Below are 10043 nucleotides of genomic sequence, written 5' to 3'. Positions count from 1 at the left end.
GACTCACATGTGCTGAAGCAATTTGCAGTCATGTCTAGGTATTACATTGCCACTAAATCCATTAGTTCATAGATTTCTTCTCCCATGGAGTTCCTGCGGCTGCTGCTGTCTTGCCAGTTAATTTCTTATGTATTTCCTTTCAAATCTGAATTTAATTAGTGAAGATGCATAATGAGGCACAGTAGGAAGAAAAAAGGCAGATAAAAGCTGACACAGAGCAGATGCCTCTTCCAGCCACTGCTGCACCAATAGAGAGTGTGGGTAAATGTCAGTTGAATGAGAAAAACGAGGCTATAGACAAACAACTTGAAGGACTTTTATCATCAATTACTTATATAAGGGTTTTGAAAATTCCGTGCCCTCAGAGCATCACTGTTTCTCTGAACTTCCCAAGTATTGTGCAGTTCAGGGGAGACTTTGAGAAGGAGCTCATTTACATTAGAAAAATGTTGAATACTGTGGGAATCAATGGTTGAAAGAGTTCAGCAGAAAAGACCATCCTAAGGGAGCACAGCACATGAACAACAGAAAAAAATAACCAGACACACAGTCAGACTCCCTTCACCTCCCCAGCAGGATCACCTACCCATCCTTGAGACTTCTTAGCCTCATTTTACATGCACCTTTATTAGTCAGTGCCTACCAGCACTGCAGCACACACACAGAGTACTCAGTGCCCAGAAGAAATCAACTCTCCCCATCAGCAGCATGACAAGCTTATAACTATTTCCTCCATTTTCTGCTCTAGCTTCCTGTGGAAAGTCAAAACCCTTACACTGAAGGTAGGCAGCAGCAGGAACTCAGGAGCTGCACAGCTCCTGTGAGTGAGAGGTGGGATCCACAGGTGGGGGAAGAGAGGGCCCAGCAGCAGGAATATAGAACACATTACTCTAGAATAGGATGGGGACCCAGAGCCTATCCTGAGATCACATCTATATCCTCCACAAAAACACTCATCAGGCACAAAGGGTCCTATTTGCATGGACCCTTGCAACCTGCCATGCAGGGCAGAGAGCTTGGTACCCAGCTCCAGGGAAGCACAGCACTGATCCTAGGCCAGTGTCCTACATCTGCCAGTTTGGCTTTCTGATTTAACCTGCACCAACACAGCTGGTCCTACAGCCCTCTCCAGTAAGCAAAACTATGACCCTCGGCACCTTTAGTGCAAAGGCACTCATTCTTTATAAGCCTTATTGTGAAGTGTACATGAAGGAAAATATGTGCACAACTCACAAGCAGGATAGAAACATAACTCTTTAAATCCTTCTCACCCTCTTTTCTGTTTCTAAGGCTCAAGGTCCTGCATGTATTAAAAATATACACAAATAAATAAATGCATGTATTTTTCTCCCAGGAGTCATTTTCCCTGAGCTGAGAACTGCAGCAAGCAGTTGGGTAGGCACAGCTGCCTTAGTGTTGCCCCTGTGCTGCCTGGAGAGGAACCTGGGGCTGCCAAAGCCAGGCAAGTAATGGCAGCCCTCCCACTGCCTACCTGCTGCCTCCAAACCAAACCCTGGCCTGCACTGCCTGGCCAGCAGCCTTCCTGCACCTCTCAGATAGCCTTAACTGCACTTTTTAAAATCTTACTTGGTAAGAACTTGGAAAATAACTGTAAAGAGGAGCATACCACCCATACATTCTCTCCATCCTCCTGTTCTCAGCCTTGTTCACAAGCACTGTGAAATGGTTTGTAGGCTTCTCTGAGTGTAGATATTCATCAAAAATATCACCTTCACCAAGTAGTTTCAGCTTGTTTCAGGGCTTCCTCATAGAAATTCCCACAGTGAATGGCTCCACTGTCAGCAGCTTAGCTGACTGCAGTGGAAGAGGATTTATACTTTTAAAAGCCTCTCCCTTTTTTATTTCTTTGAATCTTTGTTAAAGTGATATGAAGTGATCTTGGAAGAAGTGGAGGTATTGGCTTTTAATGCCAAGAAATAAGTAATGAAATATTTGTTCACAAAGTTTTAGCTTATGTGTTTATTTTCAACTCTCCAAATTTCCAGTCTCCCTTGATAGTGTCCCAGGGTGAGCAGAGTCTATAGGCAAAGGCTTGTTGAAGAAGTAAAAACACTAAATTTTTAACATAAGTGGTTTATCACTTCTGTTTGCCAGCTATTTTATTAAGTGTTAGGAAAATAAGCAAATTAAGTTTCCCACTGGTTTTATTATAAATAGATCAGGCACTTGAGGCCCTCCAGTTGTTTGCTATTTGTTTCACAAAAAGCAATCTGCCTTTCAATTCTGATGTTCTGCATAGTAATGGAGAAGGAAGGTACAGCCCTTTAGTCCTGATTTGTAGTTTGGTTTTCAGATCCACCTTCTTCACTTGTTGCAGCTGAGACAGATTTCTCCCTGTCTGTGCATGAAGGAGGAGTTGCAGGATAGGTCTCCAGCAGCTTTTGGAGAAGCCATCCTCTGGCTACCCCCTCCTCCAGCAGCCACCCGTGTCCCTGGTCCCCCTGTGTATCATTTCATCCCTGTGCTATTCCTGGCCTCGTCTGAGATTCCTATAAACATTTTGTCCTGTAGGCTTTTCAGAAGGCTTTTCTCTCCTCTGCAAGCTCAATGGCAGAGGAAAGATTATGTTTTCAATCCCCTTTGACTGCAGGCTCTCTCACAGTCCCCCAGGGAGGTAAACAGTAGAGGCTGTTTATTAACAGAGGATCCAAGTGCAAAAAAGCTGCAGAAAGCAAACTGGAGTGAGGCATTCACTGAATGAGCCTTGATAATCCTGCCTAAAATCCTGGTTTTATGGAAAATAGGATCTAAAAGCAGGAAAAAAGAGCCATGTAGGTAAGCACTTAGTCAGAGAAATACAGTATTTCTTTATTTTACATGTTCGTTGCTCATTTTTATGTTATCAGCCTGAGAATGCAGCACTCCCATTAAGGTGATATGAGCTGCTTTTATGGCACAGTTTTTTGGGTCATTTGATTTGGTGAGAATTTGAGCTACTGCTTGTGTACTTTGCATGTATGAGAATTTCCTGGCTAGACAAGGTAATTCCTTTGCTTTTTAAAAACAGCAAACCCCCGCCCTTTCCCCACTCCCTCAGGGGAGAACTTTGACCACTCAATGAGGCAGCAGGGTTAGCAAGCCCCAGGAGGGTCCCTGCAGGCTCCCACTCTGCACCACTCCAGCTTTGCCTGTGAATGTGCCCAAGCCCAGAGGTGGGTGGCAGGAGGCACTGGGCATTGAAGGAGTCAGAAAAAAAGTTAGGCAGAGGAAGTTCAAAAATAGACAAGCTTTTCCTGTAAGCCTGAGTTATTTATTTTATTTGTTGTTGTTGGTTTGCATTTAGGAACTTTTTTTCCCCCTCAGTGATAGGAAAAGAAAGAAAGGGAAAAGCTTTGGGAAACAGGCAAGAGAGCAAAAAATCTTTCAGAGCAAAGGCAGGGGAAAAAGAGAAGGATTTAAGAAGACCAATATCAAGGATAAAACCTTCTCCTAGATACCCATCAGATTTTAATTCTGAAGAAAGAGCAGAAACCAAGACAGCTGGAAAACTTCCTTTCTCTTCCATCCAGGCTTTCAGCACTGCCATTTGCAGCTGGACCCCTGTAGCCCTTTCAGGTGCCCACCCCAGGGCTGGGGTTGCTGTGATGCCTGCAGCCAGGCTGGGACACCCTAAGGGGTAGGACCTGGGCTCCATGCCCCCAGAAAGCCCCATAACCCTGTTGCCTTGGAACCCATTCAGTGCTGTGCTCTGCCTTCCCTGATCCCACCAGCTGCTGCCCTCCTACCCCAGGGGATCCAGCCACAAGCCCTCAGCTCCATGGGGCAGTGAAGAGCTGGACACAGACAGGATTTCAGCAGCAGAGGCTGATAGAGAGGAAGCGAGTCCAAAGGCAAGCCAACTAAACTCATGTATTGCTGACAAAGGGTGCATTAACACTGCCAAGGTCTCCTGCAGTGCACTGTCACCTCCTGGCTTTACCTGCTTTAGTGATCAGGAGCTTCACTCAGCCATAAACCCCCGGGAGGATCACAGAATAACTACTATCTGCTGTATGTGTAACTGTCAGCAGCATCAAATCAGCATCTATATCACCTGGAAAGTGGAAAACCCCCTTACCAACACTGCTGGCTGCATACACCCCTGCATTACTCACATGGAACTGCCAGAACGATTTTCAGGGAAGTCTGATGAGATACACAGCAATAGCAGGTTATTTCATCAATGGATTTCACCTGAGGATCTCAGAGTATTGTACATCACCTCTTGTCAGCTTGACAAACTCCTTTAAATGCTCCCCCCCATGCCAAAGGTGGGAATGGAGATGCCAGAGAGTCACAGGGTGGCTGTTTCAGCAGCAAGTGAGCTGCTGGGTACCAGGCTCTAATTTCCATACCTAGCTTGAGCCCTGGCAGGAACATTCTGGGATAGCCCTCCTGGCATGGGTGCCCCCACCTGGGACCAGACACAGCCCCAGTCCTGGGGCAATAGCTGCCATCACACTCAGTGTGTACTTAGCAAATTAATTAGCAAAGGAAAGAGAGAAACTTCCTCAAGCTTGTCCCCAGAAACATCTCTAGTGAATTCTACTTTTTTCACTACAGAAAGGGGCATAATCCAGAGAGGGAACATCACCTGGTCGCTGCTGCACAAGCCAGAACCACGGGAGGGCTGAGGCCTCTCAGCTCCTGCTACCTCCCCCACAGCACTGCTCAGTGTGCTCCTCACCTCAGACCCTGCCCTGCACCCCAATAAGATCTTGTTTGGTGTATTCTCAGTTTGCCCTGGCCTCTGCTATCTGCTGCCTGTCTGTGACACTGTGGAAGAGGCTCACATTCTGAGGTCTCACCTCTCTTTTTCACAGCCATAAAAGGGAAAGCAAAATGTTTAAATTTGAATGCTTTGAAGTTTTGCAGAATAAATAAACTTGTTCATGAAGATTGCAGTGGGAAAAAAATTCACAGTGCCTCCATAAGTTGTATTAAATCTGGCATCCATTGCATTATCTGTGCATCCATAGCAAATACATTAAAGGCCTGAAAACAAAGTGCTTGGGGACATCATGCAACTAAAAAACGGGGAATCAGTTTTGCTATCTTGGAAGGCAACTGAAGCATCCAAGGCACATATAAAGATGGGATCAAAACCTACTGAGAGGGCTGCAGGACTCATAGAATCATGACAATAATGGAATTCACTTGAAAGGCTCCTAAACTGGAAACATTTCTGTATAATGAGAGCTGTTTTCGTATGGGATGCCCTTGGAGGCCTGAAGTGACTGTAAATGTGTACTTATGGAGTGTTATGGGCCTTCTATGCTGTATGGAAAAAGGGTGTGAAAAATGGAAATACATTTGGCATGGAGGCAGCTTTGGGCCATTTGTTTGTACTCTGTCTGAATTCTTTGCTGGCCTTGTTTCTAAATCATCATTATCGCAGATCCCCAGCAGCTGAGTGATCTCCAGTGGAAAAATGTCAAGGCAGACAATGTGTAAGAAAAGCACCCTCATACATTAGGCAGATCTTTCAGGCATAACTTCTTCTAAACAAGTACTGGATGAAACTACAGCTCAAATGGATGGATTTAGATGCAGTTTCCAGCTACTTTTTAAACCTTTCTTGGATAGCTGGTTGAATGAGATTTAGATAAGGCTAGTGCTCAAATGTATTTCTGTCAAGGGAAAACATCCACATACACATAATAAATGATTGACTTGGGGAGACATTGCTCACTTTTGTTTGGATAGTGTCTCAGCACATATCAAAATCCTGGCAAAATTTTTTCAGCTGGCCTGTGCTGTATAGAGGGTTATACTCAGCTACTGGGATCAAGCACCCTTGAACACCCAGGGATTGTGGTATCTGCAGTAAGTCATTTGGGTAGGGAACTTTTCACCTCCTTTTAGCTGTTTGGGACCGAGCATCATACGGCTGTTGCTGTTCACCTTCCAACTCCAGCCAAAGGATGCAGAAAGGATCTGAAGGAAGAAGAAACAGCCACATGAGAGACATGAGGGATCTGAGGCAGAGTGACCTAATTGTACCACTGAACATCCTACCCCTGGAGCCTACTGATTAGTTCAGCCAGTGATTATTCCTTTTCCTCTAATCCCTGTTTAAAGTATCCTGGGCCAAATACTAAGGCAGATGGGACCTCTTCCTGCCAGGACTGAGCACACGTGCAGCATGGAGAGGAGAGCTGTCAGTGACACTGGGAACACCTCAACTGGCCTCACCTGCCCTCTGCCACACATCCTCATTCCTGCTGCTCTAGAGCTTGTTGCCCTCTCTGGTGAGATGCATAGGGATCCTTGGTGCCCTGTGCTCCAGCCTTGGGGTCCAAGGAGAACAAGGGAAAGGCCAGTTTTGGGAAACTCACCACTTCAGTCATCTACTGAATCACTAAGTATTTTTTCTGGAGAAAGAAAAAAATGCAAAACCTGGGACACAGAGACAATAAGGCCTGGAACCTGCAAGTTTTGAGCAGACACATTTTTGTATTTCGGTGTAACTTCCCCTAAAGAGTCTGACTTACCTCTTGCTGCCTTATGAATGAGGACTCTTGAAGCCTACCTCAGGGAAATTGGAGTGATGAAGCTGAGGGGGAAAAAAAAGACATTTAAGTAAACAAAGGTGTTTTTTTATTTTTAATGAAAGCCCTAAGTGTCCTACTGGTGCTGGTGGGCAGCAGGGGGAGCCTGGCTAGTGGTGTGGGTGCTGCAGTCACCCTGACCCACCCCTCTCTGCGGGGTCAGTGGGGTCAGGGGTGGCTGTGGGCCTGCAGGGCTGTCCCTGATGCGGGCTCTGGCTGTCCCTGATGTGGGCTCTCAGTGTGGGCTGGAACGCGGCAGAAAAGGAGGCTTGTGCCCATGGCAGCTGCTCCCTGCATTGCCATGGCAACACATCTGTTTCCTCCATTTCCCCATTCCTGCCAAGGGAGGGCCCCAGCCCTTCTGGCATCAACACAGGCCCAGGAAAAATCCAACTCTCAACAAAACACCTTTTCACTGGTCCCTCTCTCCAGGCCACAGGCCTCTCTTCAATGACTGTAAAAGCCTTTACTCTGTCATGGACAGAACATTCTCTTACAAAGAGTTTGCCTTGCTGCTGCTGCAGCCCTGCTTTCAAAAAAGCACCATAACCCTTGAGCCCTTGGAGCATAATGGCCAGCAGAACCCTAGCACCCCTCCCCACCCAGCATATCATCACACTCCACAAGATGCAGCAGCCTCCTGCTTCCCCACCTCACTTTTTCAGGCATGCAAGGTATTATTTTACCCCCTCAGACTCTTGATAAGCACTAATTTTTTTTTTTCAGATCCTTTTCACATGTTTCCGACCAAAAAAATCTTCTGCTTTGCAAGATTTATGGCAAAGTTCCATTTGCAGCAGGACAAGCTTAAGCTCCTCTTGATGCACAAGTTGGACTCACCAAGTCTCAGCCTCGTTTCTCTGAAGAAAAAAACTACAATTACTTGGCTGCTCACAGGAGAGTGTGGGTTATGATGCTAAGGAAAGAGTCCCAGAGCTCTGGAGGAGCTGTGAACAGCACAGGCACTGTGGCAGAGCTGGATCATTGATGCTTAAGGTGCCTGGATGCTGGTGCCAGCAGGGATGAGGCCCTTGTGCAGCTGGTTTCTGATAATGGATGCTATCAGCAGTTTGGAAGCACTACCTCTCCATTTTCACAACCTCTGTAGAAATACTTGCTGGCAAAGGCAAAAGCCTGTGCTCAGCAGCTCCTCCAGCAGTGTATCAGGGTGGCCATGCCAAGATCCTGGGAGGGGCTGCTTGGGCAGGAGGAACCAGCCCTACCTGCCTGCCCAATCCAGCCCTCAGCTGGCAGGACCACTTGGTTGCTCCTCATCTGTGCCAGTGCCAGGCCTTGCAAAGCCATTTCCATCAGCTTAGAAAGTTTCTTTGCTCATCTATTCTACTGATTCATGCCCCTGATAAGCTCTCTTGTTTGAAAAAATATGTCCAGGCCCATGGGTTTGTAGAAACTTTCGGCTTAGTGAAGGCACAGGGGTAAAACCCCCCAAAGGTTAGGCTGTGTTTCCAAGGAGCACTGTAGCCACCACCCAGCAGCACATCTCTGATGGAATTCATTTACCATGTCCTACCCCATGCAGAGTACAACATGGGCTCTGATGTGCTGCTGGTGAGGTGAGAAGGGTGTCAGTGTTTCCAAAATGACACAGGTGGCACACTGAGATCTTGCAGTGAGAACATAGCAATAGATTTCTTGTATTTAAATAAAATAATAAATTCTGTCCCTTTGAGGCTGTCAGTTCTCCTCAGTGCATCCAGCACAGAGATGCTGCAGTCAATTGGGCAAATAAACTGCCTTACAGGTAGCATCACCTTCAAAACACAGGTGAGAAGTGCTCTGCTGCTTCCAGCTGTCTTGCATCCAACCACATTAAGGATGCTCCTCTCACTCTCCACCCCTGCATTGCAGAGGATCATGTGCCTTGGGAGGGGGACAAATGGGTAAATGAGGTCACAAGTCTCCCAAGCACTAACCCTGCCTATATTTGCTTCTCCACTTCAGTTTCCCAAAGCTACTCTGCTGAGGGTATTACTTAGCTCTGTGGTTTTGTTTGTAACTTGTTCTGACCTCTATCCAGCTCCTAGATGTAGCCAAAAACTTGACCCTAAGGATAACCTTGTGACTGTACTGGAGTTTTGTGCTACTTAAACTACTTTCTTCTCTCTGCTCACAGCAAGGAAACAGGATGCCAGAGCTTTGCCAAAATATTTTACTAAATAAACAGAACTGCAGGCAGTCTCCACAAGCCAGTCCAACAGTGCCACATGACCCCAGCTGGCAAGAGACAAGGGATACATTTAAATTCAATTTTAATTCAGAAAACCATCAACACTTATTTACCACAGTTCATAAAATTCATCACAAAATTCCTCTAACAGACAGTTTAGCAGCCCTCTTACTCCAGCAATGTAAAAGCACAACAAACCAAGTTAGCCGGTGCTCTGGCATATCAGACCAGGCCAGCAGCAACACATGCACTTCAAAGTGACTCCTTGCTGAAATCTCTGGGTGCTCTGTGGCTCTTGGTGCATCTGGAAGTCCTGAATTCCCTTGCCACCTCTGTCAGGTTCCTGGGGGACCTTACAGTTGTCTGAAGTAGCTCAGGTCTGCCTTTTATATAATTGCAGCATTGCAAAGAGACATGGTCACTCATGTCCCATTTGGCCCATGAGAAAGGTTTGGAAGGAAGCCCCATCTTGCCATGACCATTCTCAATGTCCATGCCACTGCCACATTATCACAAGAAGGATGCTGCTGAATGTGGTCCCCATACCCACTGCTTCATCTTCATGAGCTTGGCAGCAGGGCAGAGGATGGACTGATAAAATCATAATTGACAGTAGACTGGTTCAAGCGTGCCTGTAATGCAGGTGTTTTGCTCCACACCCCTGGGATCACACACCTTGCCACTGCTCCCCATGGTGGTACCTGGGAATCGCCCTCACCAAAAGCCATCAAATCCCACTACTCATGATTATTTCACTCTTTGGTGATATTGCATTTTTGAAAACAACTTCCCTGTCAGCACAAGCTCCTTTAAATGTGTGCCTGAAGACAGAGGACTGGAGTGAGGTCCTCGTGCTGGTCTGGGCTTCCTTATGTAAAACCTCTGGGGCCATTGCCATTCACTGCATGTCTGCCAATCTCATGCTCCCACATGACACACCAAAGTTCTCAATCCCAGTGGGAACAGGGCAAGTCCAGCCCAGATTTGTCCCTCAGGTCCTCTGCATCCAGTGCAACAGACAGGAGCATGATGTGTGATGAGAAATCAGGAGCTGAGCCTGGTGTGCCAGGCATCCGTGGTTGGAAGCGGACCTGCGGAGAGCTGCTGTGCCGAGCTGTCCTGCTGGTGGGACACTGCCTGCCTGTCCCTGCCCTGCCACTGCCCCAGCAGGGGAGACACTGAGGGGCCCATCCTCACCCTCTTGTCAGAGCCCCTCCTCTGTCCATACTCCTGCAGTGTCCCCAGCCTCTGCCTGTGTGCCATTGCTCCCAGGCACCTGCTCTGCACGGGCATGGAGGCAGGGT

The sequence above is a fragment of the Taeniopygia guttata genome, chromosome 8 (genome assembly GCF_048771995.1).
Source record: "Taeniopygia guttata chromosome 8, bTaeGut7.mat, whole genome shotgun sequence".
Lineage (NCBI taxonomy): Eukaryota > Metazoa > Chordata > Aves > Passeriformes > Estrildidae > Taeniopygia > Taeniopygia guttata.
Note: the sequence above shows the minus strand (reverse complement) of the source record.